Consider the following 18,540-nt stretch of genomic DNA (forward strand, 5'->3'; position numbering starts at 1 on the left):
TTTCTACTTACTGTTTCCTTAGAATGACTAGTCAATTTGATTTTCATACCAGTTAATTATTTCCAGACAACTAAGATTTTTATCCAGGGAGGTAGATAAACATACAAACAGGAACTGCTTTTTTTCTTGTAGTATCCATCAGTAGTCACCAAACAACACACTGCAAACCTAATCATAAAGGGTATGTAAATTAAAGCTTAGAGCATATTATCCTACTGTGGGGAAGAAAGCAGTCTCAGCTTTCTGTGTGCTAGAATTCTAAGAGAGTGAAGACAGAGACATATTGAATAAAATGTCTATGCAAGCTAATTTTGCAGAAGACATAAAGTACTGAAAAAAGGCAAAGAAAGCAAATAAATTCTTAAGAAAATTTGAAATGCAACAGGTAAAGTTACACAGGTGCAATGGAATTCCTTTGAGTGTGGATATTTGTAGCAATATGCTCCTTCAAAAAAGTAGAGAGTCATGTAGAAAGCATGCAGTGATAGAAAGGCATTCAATTTCTAGAGGTAACACTGGAAAAAGAAAATTATTAATGGAAATTTAACGGTCCTTTTAGAGTCCAGGAGAACTGCAGCAAGTTTCCATATATTACAAAACCTCAAAGTCTGTAGAAGGGCTAAATTGTAATATTCATACTCACGTTTCGTAATAGCAGCCAACAATACCCATAGTCCAGTTTTATCAAGGACACTGAAATTAAAGTTTGGATCAAAGAAATTAAAACCCTTCATTTTCAATCTCCATCTTAAGATTTAGTTTCCTTAAGCCATATTTATGAACTTTAAATCAACAGTCTGGGTTTTAAATCACCAAACACCTACATGTCCCAATGATCTGGTCTGGATTTGGATATATTAAACACTTCAAAGTTGGTGAAAGCACCCAGACTTTGATCGGATGTTAAAAGTTTACCAAAGTTCTACCTGTTGAACCTACAGAACCAACATTTTAAACAAAAAAAACCAAAACCAACAAAACAAGAAACATAAAAGAGAAATAGGAAGGCCAGATTCCACAAAACCAAGGCTTGCATTTCACTATTATAGTCACCAAGTATCCTTGAATGAATGAATAGCTGATGTGCTACAGATTGTCATCCATTGAAAACTTTGTAAAGACAAACATTTTATTCTTTGGAAAAGAAGTGATGAAAAATGAAACTGCTTTTCTTAGTGCAAAAAGGGGAAAAAAGAATCTACATCAAAAATGTTGGAAACAATTCAAACAAAGAATGCATTATGCTGAGGGACAGGAATCTATGTATGTTCTGAAAAAAAAAAAAAAAAAACCAAAAAAAAAAAACAACCAAAAAAAAACCTTAGATAATAGAAGACACTATTGCATTCTGACAATTGAGTCTTTGTTTCCAAAGCAAGAAAAATCAACATAGATTTACGTTTTTGAATGGGTTTGTTTGATCTGAGTGCAGGGGCAACGACAGTCATCAAGAATACAGGAGACCTCTAATATTAGCTGACACGTTTTAGTCCTCGGTAAGATTTCTAACTAAAAGTACAGCATCAAATCACAAAATTGAAATGTAAAATAATTAGAATAATCTACAAAATACCTATGTACGTGCTTAATTCAAAGGACGTGTTTAGTTTTGATAGTTTTGATAAACACTTGGCTAGGTTAAATCTTATTTCAAATAGAAATATATCAATGTTACTAACGTTTCTCCTAAGGAGGACTAGAAAACAGGGAAGATACAAAGTCGTACTCAAAAACAATATATCATATTTCAAATTCTAAGTAAAGATGAAATAAACTTCATTGTATGAAGTTCTCTCTCTACTGCACTAATCCCCAGCTCTACAAGCACTACCTTTTCAAAGCTTTATGGCTGCAGTTCTACCTTTTCCTTTTCTTTCCCAAAGATGAATCCTTATGTGTCACTGCCACTTCTCTGCTTCAAACAGAGCACAAACACCACAAGAAGTAATTGCCTGCTTCAATTCTGGAAACCTGGAACAGGTTAAAATGTACATAGCAGGACTGGAGGCAATCAGATACTGCAAAATCTGTGGCACAGACTTAGGAAAACATTTAAACTAATGCTGGCTTTAAGAATACTAAGTATATCTAGAAGTATTGCTTTCACGAATAGCAACACGATTGGGCAACTGAGGCTGAGACGTGTTAAATGCCAACAGTAGCACTGAATATTTACCTCTTGCTGATTTACTGTCTCGGGTTTTTTTACAGCTGCCATTGTCAGAGAAGATCTCAGCAAACCTTAAAGGTTTCACAACTACAAGTCAGATTTGGGTAGGAGTTCATACCACGCAACAACAAATAATTTCAAAGCCCTGGTTTATAAATCATGGATTTCCTTCTGTTAGCAGTTCGCAAGACCTAAAGAGCTATCTGACGTTAAGGTGATGGGGTAGGAAATTGGAGAGTAGATATCCATCTATTCTACTGGGAGACTGTATTTTAGACTAACAGAGGTTGGCACTACACATAGCTTATAGGTTTTTCAATTTCTTGAGTGAGAAGCAGATGTGAGCAGAAATCATATTAGCAGAAAGCATATTAACAAAACTATGTCTGTATGCAGAGTACGGAAATGAGCCAGGCACCTCCGTGGTGCTGGGTGGAAGTTTGCCTCTGCTCCATGGCCAGCCACATTCATGTGGAAAACCAGCATCTTCTCATGGGAGAATACAGGAAGCTAATGAATCAAAGCACCAACTTTTTCATTTATTACAGTTGAGCTTCTGCTCACAAATATTCTGCATCTGTCCTCCGGAGAATTCAAATGGTCATCAGAGAAAGGCAGTAATCCTGGCCCTGTCCTTTTTTCTGCTGTGTCCCAAGGAGCAAGCACACCTATGCTAACAACACGGACTTCCTTAGGCCTACAAGCAGAAGAGTGGAGAGAGAGAGAGCTCTAAATCAGAGACGCTTTGCCCTCTTCATGACAAAGGTGAAAACCTCATCAGACAAATTGGGAAATCTTGCAGGCTGGCGCTGGCTGCTGAACTGAGCTGACCAGTTTGGGTTCTATAGGGCAGATCTGATCAAATTGAGAATTATTATATTTGCAGGGGGAAAAAAGAATAATAAAAAATGAATGAATAAATAAAAGATGTCTATAAGATACAGTCTGCTTTTAAAGCTTTTGCCAGCATTAGCAGCTTGAGTGAGAGGATGCAGCTTTGGCAGGAATAACCATAACAGTGAAATTCCTATGTACCTCAGGCACTGAAATCTAACTGCTGTTATATAGTGTTACTGGTGCACATACTTTTCTTTAAGGGGTACTTTTGTTTCCCAGTCTTAAAGGTTTATAGTAATTCTGACAAACTTCAGAGAGAGAGACGGCCCATTCTGAAGCAAAACAAAAAATAAATTGATATTTTGAGGTGAGTGTTAACATGGACTGATCCATTTTGGTCTTCCTTGGGCTGAAAAAAAGGAAAATTATCTACTGGATCTTCAGCTAAAGGTCTCCTCTCCCCTTCATCCCAGCCCTTTCTCTGACAGTCATGCACTTACCAAGAGAAGCTGCAGAGGCGACATGCTAACATTTGTTTACCGTGGATCTCCCTTTGAAGAGCGATTACAACAACATCATTCTACATATCCGGAGGGTGGATTTCTTATCTCCCTGAAGTAGAAGGAGAACAATCACATATTTGATAAGTTCAAACAAAAGCGCACACAATTATAGGAAGTGAAATGTTTGCTAAAAGAGGGCAGTTTATACAAAACCCATTTTTATAATGTCGTATACGTATTTATTTCATGACAGCTTTCAGGACCAGCTTTCCATAACTGCAGTATCTCTGTTTTGTGGAGTATTTTCCATTTGAAAATTGACACTAAAGGGGAAACGTTCTCAGAACAGAGTCATTACAAGAACTGCTGAGTGGCTTTCACTGCCACCCACCCTGCGCTTCAGGAGAATGAGGTGTAGATAAATCCATACAGGCTGCCTTTCCACCTGCAGGAACAGCTGTGAGAGGAGTGTGACAGGAGGGGCACTCACTTCCATGGCAGCTCCCATGTGGATCTGTAGTTCTGCAGAGGCCCTGCCCTCTGCCACTACCCCAGAGCAGCAAGTGTGGCAAGCAGCAGAAGTTGTAGGCTGTCCTTTGTGTTCTGAAGACTGAATTCTCCTGATACAACAGGTCTCCTCTTCTCCATGAGGTCATCACCTGTAAAATTAGATCAGTGTATCTCACATTCAAAAACGACACTTAAAGTATAATTTATTACATCTCTAAAGTTCTTTATATACTTAGAAATAAGGCAAGATGGAAGTAAATGATAAACCAGCCATTCATATATATGAATATAGAAACATAAGGGTTTGAAAAGACCACTAAGTTCATCTAATCTGTTGACCCATCACCACCATGAGCACTAAACCATATCCCTACACAACAGTAAATTGTGAAGTGAGCGGTGAATGCAGGTGTAAAGCACTAGCAGTGAATAATTGGAACATTTTTCTTGAAAGTTAGACATGACGCATAGAACAACAGAAAAGAAGATTGAGCAGATGCTGGAAATGTTGAATAATTGTTTAATAGATCAATATGGATCTTATACAGGTTTAATGTTTCTGATGGAAAACTTGATCAAGCATATAATATACTAAAAACATGAAATATAATGAGAAAAAAGTTGGAACTTTTTGAGACCATTAAACCTTTTGCAGAGGTCAGACTTTCAGCTGATATATTTGAACTAAATGAGACTTGATTTGACTGTTAATTCTATCAGCCAAGTGTCAGAAAAACCTATGAAGTGTTCTCAATTTACTTTTCAAGGCAATTCTCCAGACTGAAAATCCAGATTCTGACTGTGTAAGAAATATTTTTAGAATCAAACTGTGACATTTATATTAAAATATGCATAATATAGTGCATCTTAGTACCACATTTATACCACTGTTATAGTTCAGGCAAGTAGAGCTAAATATATTCAAAATGGAGAATAAGCTAACTACATAGGGCTTACTTGGACCTGTATAACTGTAGATCTGCAGTGAAGGTTTGCTGTACTTAGTACATAAAGGTTGATAACTTCAACTGTTCAGTAAACACAAAAAGAATGTATACCTCAACCTTTGCTCAGTGTTCAGTACCACTGCCCTTTTATTTCTCTGGAGAACATGGGCCCTTTCAGACTGAACACTAACCCTATGTCCTGTCCAACACGTGATGAATGGGAGATGGTGAAGTTAACCTGAGGATCCTGGCCAGCTTCTCTATCAGGAAATAACTTTGTAATACTGTCTCCTGAAGTGTTCCCCATGCCTTCTGATGTTCTATTCTGTCAGCCTGTTGCTGTCCCAAGAAAAACAGTTGCTCTTTCACGTTAAGGTATCTTATGTATATAAATCTTTTGTACCATTTATTATGAAGGACTTGCACAAAAATGTAAGACCCAATGTACTTTTTGTTATCATTATACTGCTTTAAAGGAATAGTTTGGGGCAAAGCTTTATGGATAAAAAGCCCAGCAAAACTAGTATATGTTTAAAATAAGGCTTCCAATCTTGCAAGGGCTACTTGCTTAAAACTGTAACTACATGAAGGTTTACCATGATGAATGTACGTTTAGAATAAAGCATGCAAGAAGGTTTTGAGAGTGTATTATTGTTTCTGTAAATAGAAATAGGAATTGCCTCCTTCCTACTTGGAAATATAAAGCCTTCATTGCAACCTGTGTGTACCATTCACAGCACTGATGGGATCATTACCTTGGCATTAAAACACACAAAAAAAATAACAATAGATTTTAGCAGCTTTTGTGCTTGATTCTAAAGATTCACGTGCATGAGAAAAATGTCCATTGAAGATTCAGAAAGTGAAGATATATGTTGCACTTTTAAAGTCAAGCACAACTATCTGAAACAGAGGTGCCTTTCTTTACTAATTTATGCGGCGTGACTGGGAAAAGACTGCACAGAAATGTATTTTCCTTCCTGTGTACTTACACTGATTTTTGTCTCTGATCATACATGGATCCAAACAGTATTTTCACTGTCAAGTGTTCAAAGTTAATTATTTATGTTTGGTTTCCCATAAATAAGTAAAGGAGCTTCTGCTTTTACCAGAAAGGATAAAAACTTATCTGTGGTTAACTTACGATATGCATGACTCTGCAATCCCCCTAAGCAGGAAAATGTATCAGTTACTTCTGCAGCATTTAGGTGAATTTTGAAGAGAACAGAAGCCAACAAACTCACCTACAAATTACATATGCTCTTTTATTCCTTCCTTAGTAAGGTTTCCAGCAACAGGAGCTTTGGCATTCAAGGGGCTGCTATAAAAAAAATAAGGGACAGAAAGTGTCATCTGGTAAACACCCAAGGAAAAGCAAAAGCAGAGACACAAACATGAAAGAGATCGCAGATATCCTACTATTTATGATGTGATAGTAAAGTGTAAAGTGTACCAGGATCTTAAAGCAATACATGTTAATTACCTGCAGCAGATCTGTGATGTTATAAAAGTAATTGCTATGAACTTTCCTATATTGCTGATAACTGTACTTATCACAGATTGGTTTGTTTGTTTTAAATTGCAACAGGAACAGGAACTCACAACAGTATAATTCTGTAGGAATATATCCATTTTTTAAAGTATAAAACATTGGCATGTCTCCAATCAGCCTTTAACTCTGCTCATCAAAAGAAGACAACAGGACAAAAGTCCACAAGTGTACGTGTTCTAAAATGCTACCAGAACTGCAGAAAAGTTTTTCATCTAAGCCTCCAGAAGAGCAAGAATGAGCTGATAGTCCATCATTAAAAGCAGTAAAATGCAGATAAAAAATTCACAAGTATTGTTTTGGTGATTATAAGTAAGCTCTTAGCTGCAGAGGTGAGAATAACCACATAAGAGCTCCTATACTCCAGACAGGCGAAGATTGCTGCTGTGCACCAGCTGTGCTTATTTACATGACTCACCAATGAGCAAGTTACCCCCAAATCATACCCTGTTCCCCATGTCCTTAGGAGTAGGTCAAGAACCCTTCCACCCCTGTAGGAGTTCTAGTTTGGAGGCAGTTAAAATCCATCTGGCCTCAAAGACTTACCAGTTTTTCCTGACATAACAAACTCCTGAACACATGCATATATATATAAGCAAATAAATAAAAATAAATTATAATAATTAAAAAGTCTTATCACGCTTTCCAGAGAGCACTGAGATAGACTTCGCTATTATGCAAATAAAGATTGGCCCAGGGGAATGAAAATGGAAGCTTTGGAAAACAAGAATAGTTTAGAAAGCAAAGTGAGCTATTGATTTCAAGGTAAAACTTCACCATCAACTGTTGTCTATTATCTATCAGATAGTCCTGTGACCACCTACCTAGCAATCCTACAACAAAGACAAAATGCATTTCTATTACTGCTAGGTTTCTACAGAGGCATTTTATGAATTGTCTGGATAACGTGTGAAACCTGGGCTTTTTTTCCTCTATCTTGCAGTCACGACCTCATCACATCCTACAACCCATTTTCAGAAGGGTAGGAGTAGTAACACAAATGGATGTGGGGAAATATCTTAAAACATTAATAATAATAATAATAATAATAATAAATAAATAAAAGGAGAAGTAGCAGATGCTGACATTGACTCATTGGTAACTCCTAGTCAGACTGAAAAAAAAGTGATATAGAAGGAGTTAGAAGAGGAGGCACATCAACTTTTATTATATTACAGGCAGGAGTGCCGTCGACTTCTGAGTTTAAACCTCAGCAAGATCTCTTGAAGCACAGAACTGTTAGCTGCAAAAGAAGCAGGTATCAAAAGAGCTTTGTCGTGTGAAGAGCTACATAAATTGAAATCAAACCCAGAAAAAATGTCTGCAATGTTGGCTGAAATGAGATGAGTTTGTGGCAGCTCAGCCAGCTCTGAGGAAATTTAGGTGACCCAGTTTCAAACAAAACAATGTATGGGAATAAGGAAAATATGACATATATCCAGCGCTGACAGACAAATAACCACATCCAGGAGAAAGGATTCCCCAAACCTTTCTGCCCAGTCCTGCCGCACAAGCAGTTCTGCTAACCAGAAAAGGACATCACATTCTTCTTTGCACATGCAATTAAATTGTATGAATCTAAGGAGAGAGTATTGCTTTTAAACAATGAAGTCAGCCAATAAATCTTACTGTTGTCTAATGCTTCTAGGACTGTAACCTCAGTTCATGCCTCTAAATAAGTGAGGATGTTAATCATGGACTTCTGAGGGCTTTAGAGACAATAATAGTCCTTCCACGGAGTAATTCTGCTGATTTCACTCACAGCGCTTTTATCTTACTCTGGCTTGAGAGAAATAACCACCCTAGAGCCTGTATATAACCATCAATGTGAACAGCAGTCTCCTTATGGGCTCTCAAACACTTGCTGGCCCCTGGCCACAACCGTAAGTAACAAGTTTCAGAAGCAAACACAGCTCCTCCTCTTCTGCCACTCATTGCATGAAGAAAATTGTTTCTAATTTATTTAACAATTAAACAAGCTCCTTTCAATTAATTAATTCACCTATAATTTTCAATTCACTTCTTGTTACCCCTCTTTAATTAAAACAAATCATCTTCTGCTTTCAAATAAATTAACCCACATGAACACACAGCCCTGTGCTTCTCTACTCATTAATAGCTAAGCCATGGGACCGCATGGGACAGCAGGACCCTCAGGATTCCTCAGAAAGCTATGAGTCATCCCATCTTCACTCACAGGAGAGCTGTATGGCTGGGTTATTACTGCCACCTAGTTTCCAATTTTTATTATCCAGATCTTTGCATTTTCCATGATACAAAGTATATGCACGCAGTCAGAAAACATTCATTCTAGTCATTTGTGATACATACCCTGTGATGTTTAAACAGCACAAACTCATGCAAGGATGTGCTGTTACTGAATGAATCCACATGTATCTAGATGCAATTACTCGTGATACATATTGATGGAGGGAAGGATACAGAATTCCCAGTCCCAAATGTAAACACCTCCTGAAAACCCAACTCACAAGTTTGCAGGGTCAAATGAAAAGCCTACTTTACAGCACTGTAGAAGTTCTCTAAAATGTGCTCACAGATCTGTAGCTAATCTTGTCCAGCTGATGCTGTACCTAATAGCTTTTATTTTATATGGACTTCTTTTAATGCAATTTACAAATGAACTTTCCCATTTTATCTATGTGCTTTACTAAAATCTTGCATAAAGACTTCGGAATATTAGGCTCCCCAGTGATACAGCATGCCTTGTTCATTTTGCAAAGTATGAGTTGAACCATCGTATCATGGCAATCCTTCTAGGATATAAAATGGGCAAGAAGCTTACCAATGAAAGGCAGCAAACTGCGGAGAACAATTAAAGTAATTTTTGACACCTCATATAAAAATCTGTCTAGAGATCTGAGGAAGGAACTGCCAACTTTTTCCATTCTAGTGTCCTGTTTGCTTTTACTGACTGCGATCATCTTTGGGATCCAGCCGAAACTGCAGGTTAAAGCTAGAAACCAGCTGAGCAACCTTTCTCAAGATCTGAAACATTCTGAAGTTTCCAATCCTGGAAATAAATAAATAAATAATGTGTAATTGAAGATTATTTTAGATCTGGGGCTCTGTCATAGCAAGACAAAGTAACAGGTTTTATAATTTATCCCAGGCAATTCTCCTAAACTAAATGAGGGCAACGTCTGTTTTACACTTCAAATATATTTTACTCACTCTGTTAACAAACAGTGTGCAAAAACTAGGCCATTACATTGTGCCCAGGTGTAAAAATTTACCCCAAAAGCTGCTCATAAAGAAGCCCGGACCCTCCTTCATGGAAGCTAAAGATTTCTACATTGATTTTCCATGGAAGCAGGAGCAAGAGTTGATGTTAGCCTCAGTTTTCTCACCAAAAGAGCTGGAAGTAATGACTGGAAGTAAAACAAGGTGCTTGTGAATTTCGGGCATGATGCAATCTGAGGAATTTCACACGCTGGATGAGTTGACAAGGCACAATTCTGAAGCAGACAAAACTGAGACATCTACATTAACACACGTTGAGAAACCACAGATGTCTCCAAATGCTCTCCCTTTTTTAAATTGTTATTGAAAGACTAAATTCTATTTGAACTCAGATCCTAGGCCCCTGGGCTTGAAAAACATATTGTGCACCCCCCACAGTGCTCAGGTTAAGTCCATTCAAACCATTTTATGCAGCTACAGTATGGATCACACTCAGTCCTTCTTTTTTCCCTAACAGGTTTGTTTCTGGTCATAAATTCTCAATCAGTGGGCAAGCCACATTGTACAATTTAGTAAATAGTGTAGTTAAAACATGTTTAAAGTCAAAAGAAAAAGGATCTGACAATGAAGCATTGTTCCCTTTTGCAGAACTGAAGTGTACTTTCTTTGATTCAGTAACCTTGCTGCACTTCGGTATGAAATTGCCCCTTTTTCCATCAAACTTGCATTTAAAGTGCCTCATTAGCATGTCTCACTGGATCTGTAACAATTCTGCTAACCCAACGCTCGCTTCAGTCAAGCCACCATGGTTTTTCTATCTGTTTAACATCTAAAACTCCTTGACAAAGTTCCTTTTAAAATTTACTCCTTTTGTTTCTCCGTGGTTTTTCTGCAAAGATCTTTAAACTTCGATGTACTCCAAGATGACTCCTGAACAAAAATCATGTCTAGCCCAGCTAGTAAATCTAACCTCCATTCAATGGGATTAAATAAGTGCTTCACGGCTATTGTAGAAGCCTCTAAAAAGGATCTTACATCTTTAAGAGTTTCCTACAATAAATTAAACACATCTCACCCATTGTAAAAGAAAAATAAAAAGACTTGATCTCGCACAAGGGAGTTGCTATAGACCCACAGTGATGCCATACTTCAAGTACCAAAACAACCACAGTTTACAAGGCCTGAAGTAACAGCAATGGGGAATGGAAGCAAAATTGCGTTAATATTATTTCTTTGAGAATTCAGTTTTTGGACATCATGGTGGTAAAACATGGCCAGCAAAACTAAAAGATATACATTATGGATTAAAAATCTGTAATTCTATAAGTTATTGAAAAGGAGCATGGAAGTCAGAAAAATTATTGGCACTTTTTTACAATAGAATCCTAGAATTGTTTGTGTTGGAAGGGATCCTTAAAGGCCATCTGGTCCAACTCCTCTGCAATGAACAGGGACACCTACCGCTAGATCAGGTGCTCAGAGCCTCGTTCAGCCTGACCTTGGGTGTCTTCAGGTATGGGACTTCTATCACATGTATGCAAGATCATAGACCCAATGTTCAGATCTGTTACAGCACATGAGCACCATTTAACCACAGGTACATGATTAACTATAGACATCAGTAAGTTTAGGGCTTTCTTTTAAGTTTAGCTTTGTGTTTAAACTTACATCCAGCACACTCATCCAAACCTGCCAGTCTCTCTGCACACTTCTGAGTCAGACTAGAACAGTTTTAAACACTTTTGAGTGTAAGGGTGATTGGAACATAATTGGACCCAAAAGACTCCATGAGAGGAAGTTATCCTAAGACTACCTGAATTTCCCTTCTGGAGTTTTTAAGAGGCTACCAACAATGGCATAATCAGTATCAATCTAAACTAAATTAACAGCCTTTCCATTCAACGGCTACTGAATGACCTACTTGAAAGTCATTTTCACTCGATGGCTGGTGGATGGCTTACCTGAAGGGAACAGCCATTTTAATGTTCAGAAGACTTGGAAAAAACTGAGCATAAGTGCACGGCCCTTGCTGTAGTGTAGAACACATTTAGTAAATTTTGTTCACAGTATGTGAGGTAAGTCAGACTACACTTTTGTCTGTGCTGCTGGGAAGACATGAGACCACTACATGCAAAAATGACAAGCTCAGCCATCTCCTAGGGATGCTTGGCATATAAAAATTCTATTCTCCTTCCAGAACAAACAATGCAGAAAATTACACCATTCACTGTAGGCATCTCAATTGTATAGATTGTCAGGTACTGGAAAATGGACACAGAGATCCAGAGTTCACTACTGCTCATTTTCTAGGACCAAAAGGAGAAGCCATAAGACCACATTTTTTTTCATTCAATCAGTTACTCCCTGCATCAGATCTACCTCCAGAGGAAAGAAATGTAACTCAAGTCCAAATTTTTCCAGGGCTAATTAACCATGGAATATATTAGCTGGATACTCCGTGTCCTCAGTGTTAGTGCAGCGTAAGTGAAAGAATACAGAGCAATTTCCTTATTAGCAATGATTAAAGAAGGCTGAAACAAAGAGCCCTGAGTTCACTAGCCAAGTAAACGGAGAAGCACAAAAGGAAGTGCTGCTTATATAAACCAGGCAGGAGAGAGGATTGCTATCTCCTCTCCCCAGTCTCTCTTTCTTTAACCTTCCATAGTTTACTATTATTATCCAGGCATTAAGGTAAACTCACGTTGCTTTGTGCTTTCCTGATGAATGTGGTATGATCCTATTGTCCCTGGGATCTGTCAGTGTTCCAGCTAAGCTGAAAGCAGAAAGAATAGCTTTTCCTGCATCTCAAGCTGGACAGAGTTTGCAGAAGGGACATTTGTGGCACAAGTTTGTGACCCTTTGTTTGAGCCCTGTTGCCTAAGTTTTGCCTTTGCAGGGATTCTACTTCAGCACTGTCCAAGCTGCATCCTTACATCATGCTGACCAAGTTTTAACTACATATTAGCCTAAAAGACCTACCATCTAAGCTCTCATTGTAGGCAATTGAGGCAGGTAAGAGTTTCAAAAGAATTATTCACACTCTGCTATCAGGTGAGACCTGGTAGTGACCTTCAAGTATCTAAAGGGGGACTATACGAAAGGGGAGGACAGACTTTTTAAAGGGGCAGTTGTGACAGGACAAGAGGAAATAGTTTCAAACTAAAAGGGAGAGAACTTGACTATATATAAAGAAAAAAGAAGGGGGAAAAAAATAAAATAAAAAGGAAGAAGTTTTTACAATAAGGGCAGTGAGGCAGTGGCACAGGTTGCCCTGAGAGGTCATGGATGCCCCATCCTTGGAAACACCGCACTCCAGCCTGGACAGGGCTTTGAGCACCTGATCAAGTATAGGTGTTCCTGTCCATTGCAGGGGAATTGGACCAGATGGCTCTTAAGGGTTCCTTCTAACTGAAATGCTACTATGATTCAATCATTCTATCCAACAAGTATTAAATCCCAAGTATTAATAATTATATTTCAGGTAATAATGACCCTCTTGAGGTGAATCTGTCCCTTTCTTACCACTCACAGTGGTATGATCTGAAACAACTAGTCCAGACCAAAAGCTTAACTTTTAAATTGTGAATCTATAAATTGAGATTCAGTAATGGAGGCTACAGAGCCTCCTTCAAACACAGCAGCCTATTCTCATCATGCCACCCTGTCTTCCTTGCTGTTCTCGCCCACATTCAGTGCATTAACCCCGCTCACAGGGTTCGCTTTCAGAATGAATATCCGCTTTACTTCTCTCCACAGGAAATAAAAATTGTGTTTTCTTGAGTATGACAGGACACCACAGTTTACTATCCTGACCTGAAGACAGATACTGCTCCTTTTGGCAGCCTTCTTACAGCAATTACCAACAGAACAAAGTCATAGGAAACAGCTTTTTCTTTTTTTTTTTTTTTTTTTTTTTTCATTCTACTGGGTAAGTCAAGGACAAGATTTCCTGCTCTTGCCTTTTTATAGCTGATAACATATGTGGACAGAAATTCTACAAAAGAGAAGTAAATGCAAATCTCTTTGCCAAGACAAAGACTGTATAATTAAAAAAATAGAAAAAAACCCACCAAAATAGAAAGGAATTTGGTACCTTGTACTGACAGAAGGCTAAAAACACTGGAAAAATTGCAAGCCTTCCACTGCCTATTTACTTCTGCTGGCATTAAGGGTCAAATGCCGTGCACTGTTTTCAGTCTGTCAGTTCAGAGGTTGACTGCACAACTTACAGCTGGGACAAGGCAGGAAAAATATTAAAACATGGGCTGTTGCTGTTTGTTCCAAAACTGAAAGAAGGTGACTCAAATCTCAGTTTCCTTTCTTCTGCCTACCTAATCCTAATTTCTTCCAATCTTAGCCAGAAGAAATATTTCAAAGGACTCAGTACAAAATTAGAGCAGCCACTTAGCAAAACTGATCTTCAACACATACCTAACTTACTGGAAGTCCTGGAGCATAAAATTCAGATATACACCTAAAACATAGACATATTCCAAACCAATTGATGCACTAGGACTACTTTCTGCTATTTCCACTCTATTGCTTCATTATATTTTTCTTTTTCTTTCTTCAGTCACTAATCATTCCCACAACATACATAATAATCATTTAGGTGGCTCCAAAAGTAATGCTTCCTATTTATTTTCCTGGAAACTACAAGCAAAACAAAGAGCACAACAACACTATTCAAGGCAGAAAATCCTCAGGCACAAAACAGTTTTTTCAAACACAGCCATCACCATTATTACTGCATTTTCAGCAGTGATGAAAAAGATGTTTCATGCCATACTTGTGGAAGTCTCCACCAGCAGAGGTGTCCCACTGTCATCACTGCTGAAACACATCACCAACCACCTCCCTGTTTACATATTCATTATTTGGCCTCCATAAATGTTCAGCAACTGTTGATGATTGTCAAGGGGTGCTGTTGTTTCTGCATGGAGGATTTCTCCTTTGCTTTGGGTAAGTGTCCATGTCAGACACCATTTTGTCAGACTGCCCTTCTGCTGCCATCTGTTGCACAGCAACAAAATGTAATGGAATACTGGCAGGAAGATTCAGCCTCTACTGTTCATCACCAAAATCCAGCTCTGATGAAAATCATAAAACAGGAGGCATAACTTTCAGAGCAGCCCTCATAATTGTTGCTGCAGGACATTATTTCCGACACACCTGTTTATATATCTGAACTAATCAGCCAAAGGAAAGAATTACTGCACAACTGTTCATCTCCACGTATTCCATAATGCTTTCTGATTCCACTACCCATTCTGATTTCCATTGCTCTTCTACACTACTCTTAAAAGTTACTGAGAAGCCCTCTGGGCAGGGAAATAGAATCTATCATTTCCAGAGAGGGCCTGGAATTAAGAGGGTGCTGTATAAAAAATATTTCCCTGATTTCAAGCTGCTTTGGAAATTATACACCAGAAAATGATAGGAAAGCCACTTCCTGAAATGCAGCTGTCACTGCAGTAGAAGGCAGCTTTTGTAAACACAAGACACTGAACAAGATTTTAGGACAAAACTGAAAAATCAGAACAATTGAATAGAAAAACAGAAGGAGGACTAAGTGGTGAGAATTCATTAAAAACATTGAAATTCACTACTGACAGGCCAATTCCCAAGCAAATCAGCACTACAGGTACTGAATGCAAAGGATCTGCCTGATTCTGAAGGAGGAAAACAAATCTGACTTTAATAGGAAACCCAAATGTGAAAACAAATAAAATACATTTCTCTCTAACGCTTTGAATTTGCCACTTAATTATGAAATCAGCTAACAAACCTGAAGGTGGGACCCCTCTGAAGGGAAAGATTCATTTTAGCCCTGATTGTTCTTGGGATGTACCCTAATCCACACCAGATACAAGCGCTCCACAGAAAAAGCTAAGTTAGGTGTAGATGAGAATTCTGTAGAAAGAGAGCATTAGAAATATAGTCAAGCACTCTCCAAGCTGTGCCAGTGCTATTCCATGACCTGATAAAGAAAATTTTGCTGTATGCTAACCTGCTTTCCCCGAACAAACAGGCTGCTCAGGCAACTGCATACTTCAGGTTTTGCTCATGGATGTGAATCTGCCTGTACCAGATTGCTACGAGCAAACATTGCTCCTAACTGACAGATCTCTGCTGAGCTACTTATCTTTTTTAAGTTGGAAGCCTCAGTTTTCTTCTCAGCAGACAGGTGTTTCCATGACACACAAAATCATTCCAGCGTTACATAAAGTTGCTAACTGGAATCCTTATGGGTTGTCTAAAGAAAGACAATGGGGGGAAGCGACATGAAAACTTAATGACTCTTTCAGCCCCCCAGATGGTCACTCAAACCTGTAACTCCGGGAAACTGTCTAAAACTTTCTTGTTCAATTAGAACCAAAATCCTAGAAAATCACAGCATGCCAGCGAAAAGTAAATTGGTCATGAGTTTGTCATGTGATTAAGCGCAGAAAAAGGGACAAATAGGGAAGAAGGCATTCTATCACACCACACAGCAGGGATTTAAGTCTTCCACCAAAATGCTGCATTGCAGGAATATTTGGAATTTTGTATTCAACCTTCATATGTTTCATCACAAACAAAATCTTGGTATAGAGGAAATTGTTCAAAAATTGTATTAAAAATCATGAAGAAGCTGGGTTGGGAAAAGAGGTCTCAATAACTAAATATGCATATTTTGATCAAGTAAATTCTTAATTATTTACATATTTACATTACTTCCATTCTTTTTAAAACAGCCACATTTGTAAGCACATCTGCCAATATTTTGATTACAGAGGGTATATGTGTCCCTGTTAGTTGCAGGGGAGTTAAACCAGGCAAACTTTAAGGGTCCCTTCCAACTCATAGGTTTCTATGAATCCATGAAGATGCTGAACATAGATAAGTAACATTTATAGGTAAAAAACTGATGAGACTATGAGATATTTGATACAGCAGTGATATCACTCTCAGGAGCAAGGTATACTCGCATTCAAGACATCCTTTTCTAAACCATGTTCATGATTAAACAGCCCACACTGTTTCATGACACACTGAAGGGCCTAAAGTCACATCTACAAAGATTTTGTAGTGTTGTAGCTTTCACTGATTTTACTGGGTTAAAAAACAGTGCTTAAATTTACACAGGCATTTGCATATCTGATATTATTCAAAGATTCCTAAACCCTGTTATATTCAAGAGGATCAAAGCACCCAACTTCTGAGAATGTTAGTAAGTGTCCAATAAGATTTTCTGAAGTATTCCCTGAAATTATCACAGAGTTGTACTGAACAGGCAGTGATCCACCATTCTAAGCCCATTCCTTGCACCTTTTATTCTGTGAGAACAAGATACAGATAAAGAGGCAATTGATTTTACTGCTGGCATCTTAACCTTTTAAAAAAAGAAAAGAGACAGTTGGAGAACTTGAAGGAAACAAAATAAATAAGTAAATAAATAAATAAATCAGACACCGTAGAATTATTGCTACATAAATGGAGAGAGCTGAAGAAAAATTAGCTCTCATTCATCCATTTTTCAAAAGAAAGGATTTATCCCACTTTCCTTAGTGAATTTGAAAGGTATTCCTTCTCATTAGGCTGAAGACATATTCCTCTGAGGTGTTTCCATCTTTGTTGCAAAAGTCTGCTTCCTGAAAGAGACGAATTTAAATTTAAACTCACAATGCTGGACACCCTTTTTATTTTCCATGCTGTCATTGTTTTTGTTCTGCACTTTAAGCTGTCTGACCTGAATTTAGCAATTTATCATACTGCCCGCTTAAGAAATAAAGCGACTGTACAATGGAAAATGTTGCTGAGGGTCACTTCTGTTGCCAAGCTGTATCTAAAATCATTTCTTGATCAAGGTCCAGCCCATTTTATTTTTATCTCTTTCATAACAAAAGAGAAACAGCTTGGCAGAAGTCCGCTAACAATTGGTGGAATGTCAGAATAGCTACCAGGTATCAGGGTACCTGGCAAAACATATGAGGGTTTCCAGACAGAACTGCCATTAACGTGTAAATAAAAACATAACTTACATGAAGAACTGCCCTAACCTCAGTGTTTTTTGAACCCATCTCCGAAGTTGTGCCCACTTGTGCCAGACTCAACTGCAGACAAACGCAAAGCAAAAGACATCACTGTTCTTTGCTGATGGAGTACAGATTTTGCAGTTGCCTCAATTTCTAGATTACAGTAAACATCACAACCAGAAGGAGGAAGGGGAGTTCTGCGCCATGGGGACACACTAAGTAGTGAAACAGATCACCTTCTATAATGAAGTAATACACCAAGAGCAGAATTAAGAACACTTTCCTCACCATTCATTAGGTCTAGAGTTGTTCAGAGACAGAAGTATGCAGAATGGGAAATGGTAATATATGCCCAGGTCTGACCTGCTAGATATGACATATGATATCATCACAGGTTGAATGTTTCCAGACATTAGCCTAGAAATGCTCTAGGATTTTCCCTCCTCAAATCCAGTTTTGCTGCCCAGAGCTTTGGTTGACTTTCTGCACTGCTGTGAGTCTCCCCATAACTATCAGAACTGTCATCTGGATCCCTGTCAACACTCTCTGCAGCCATTTGTTCCTAATAGATACAAATCAGCAAAAACAGAATAGTTTCCCAAGAGAGCAAAGGGGGAAAAAAAGGATAAGAAAAAGAGAGAAAGTGACAATATCATTCAGCTAAGATCTCTGCAGTTGGTGTTGTACTTGACAGCACAACTTGATTCTAAGAAGTTCAAGAGGCAAAGGGACAATTTATTTTGCTCCATAATTTTTCTTTCAGAGCCTAAGAATGTAAAGTTCTTTTTGCATAGCAGCTCAAGGT

General features: G+C 38.2%; 1 long non-coding RNA gene across 18 annotated transcripts in view; it reads right to left on the minus strand.

Moving 5' to 3' along the window:
• Positions 1–18,540, minus strand: part of LOC107314431 — a 301,532-nt gene that overhangs the window by 277,290 nt on the left and 5,702 nt on the right. For 16 of the 18 annotated variants that reach the window (XR_004307622.1, XR_004307630.1, XR_004307621.1 and 13 more), the window contains exons 2-5: positions 6,212–17,351; positions 4,001–4,169; positions 3,508–3,619; positions 644–693 (exon numbers count right to left, since the gene is read on the minus strand). This is a non-coding gene — a long non-coding RNA (uncharacterized LOC107314431). The remainder of the gene's footprint in view (positions 1–643; positions 694–3,507; positions 3,620–4,000; positions 4,170–6,211; positions 17,352–18,540) is intronic. The other 2 variants (XR_004307616.1, XR_004307632.1) reach the window with 2 other exon arrangements.

The sequence above is a fragment of the Coturnix japonica genome, chromosome 5 (genome assembly GCF_001577835.2).
Source record: "Coturnix japonica isolate 7356 chromosome 5, Coturnix japonica 2.1, whole genome shotgun sequence".
NCBI lineage: Eukaryota > Metazoa > Chordata > Aves > Galliformes > Phasianidae > Coturnix > Coturnix japonica.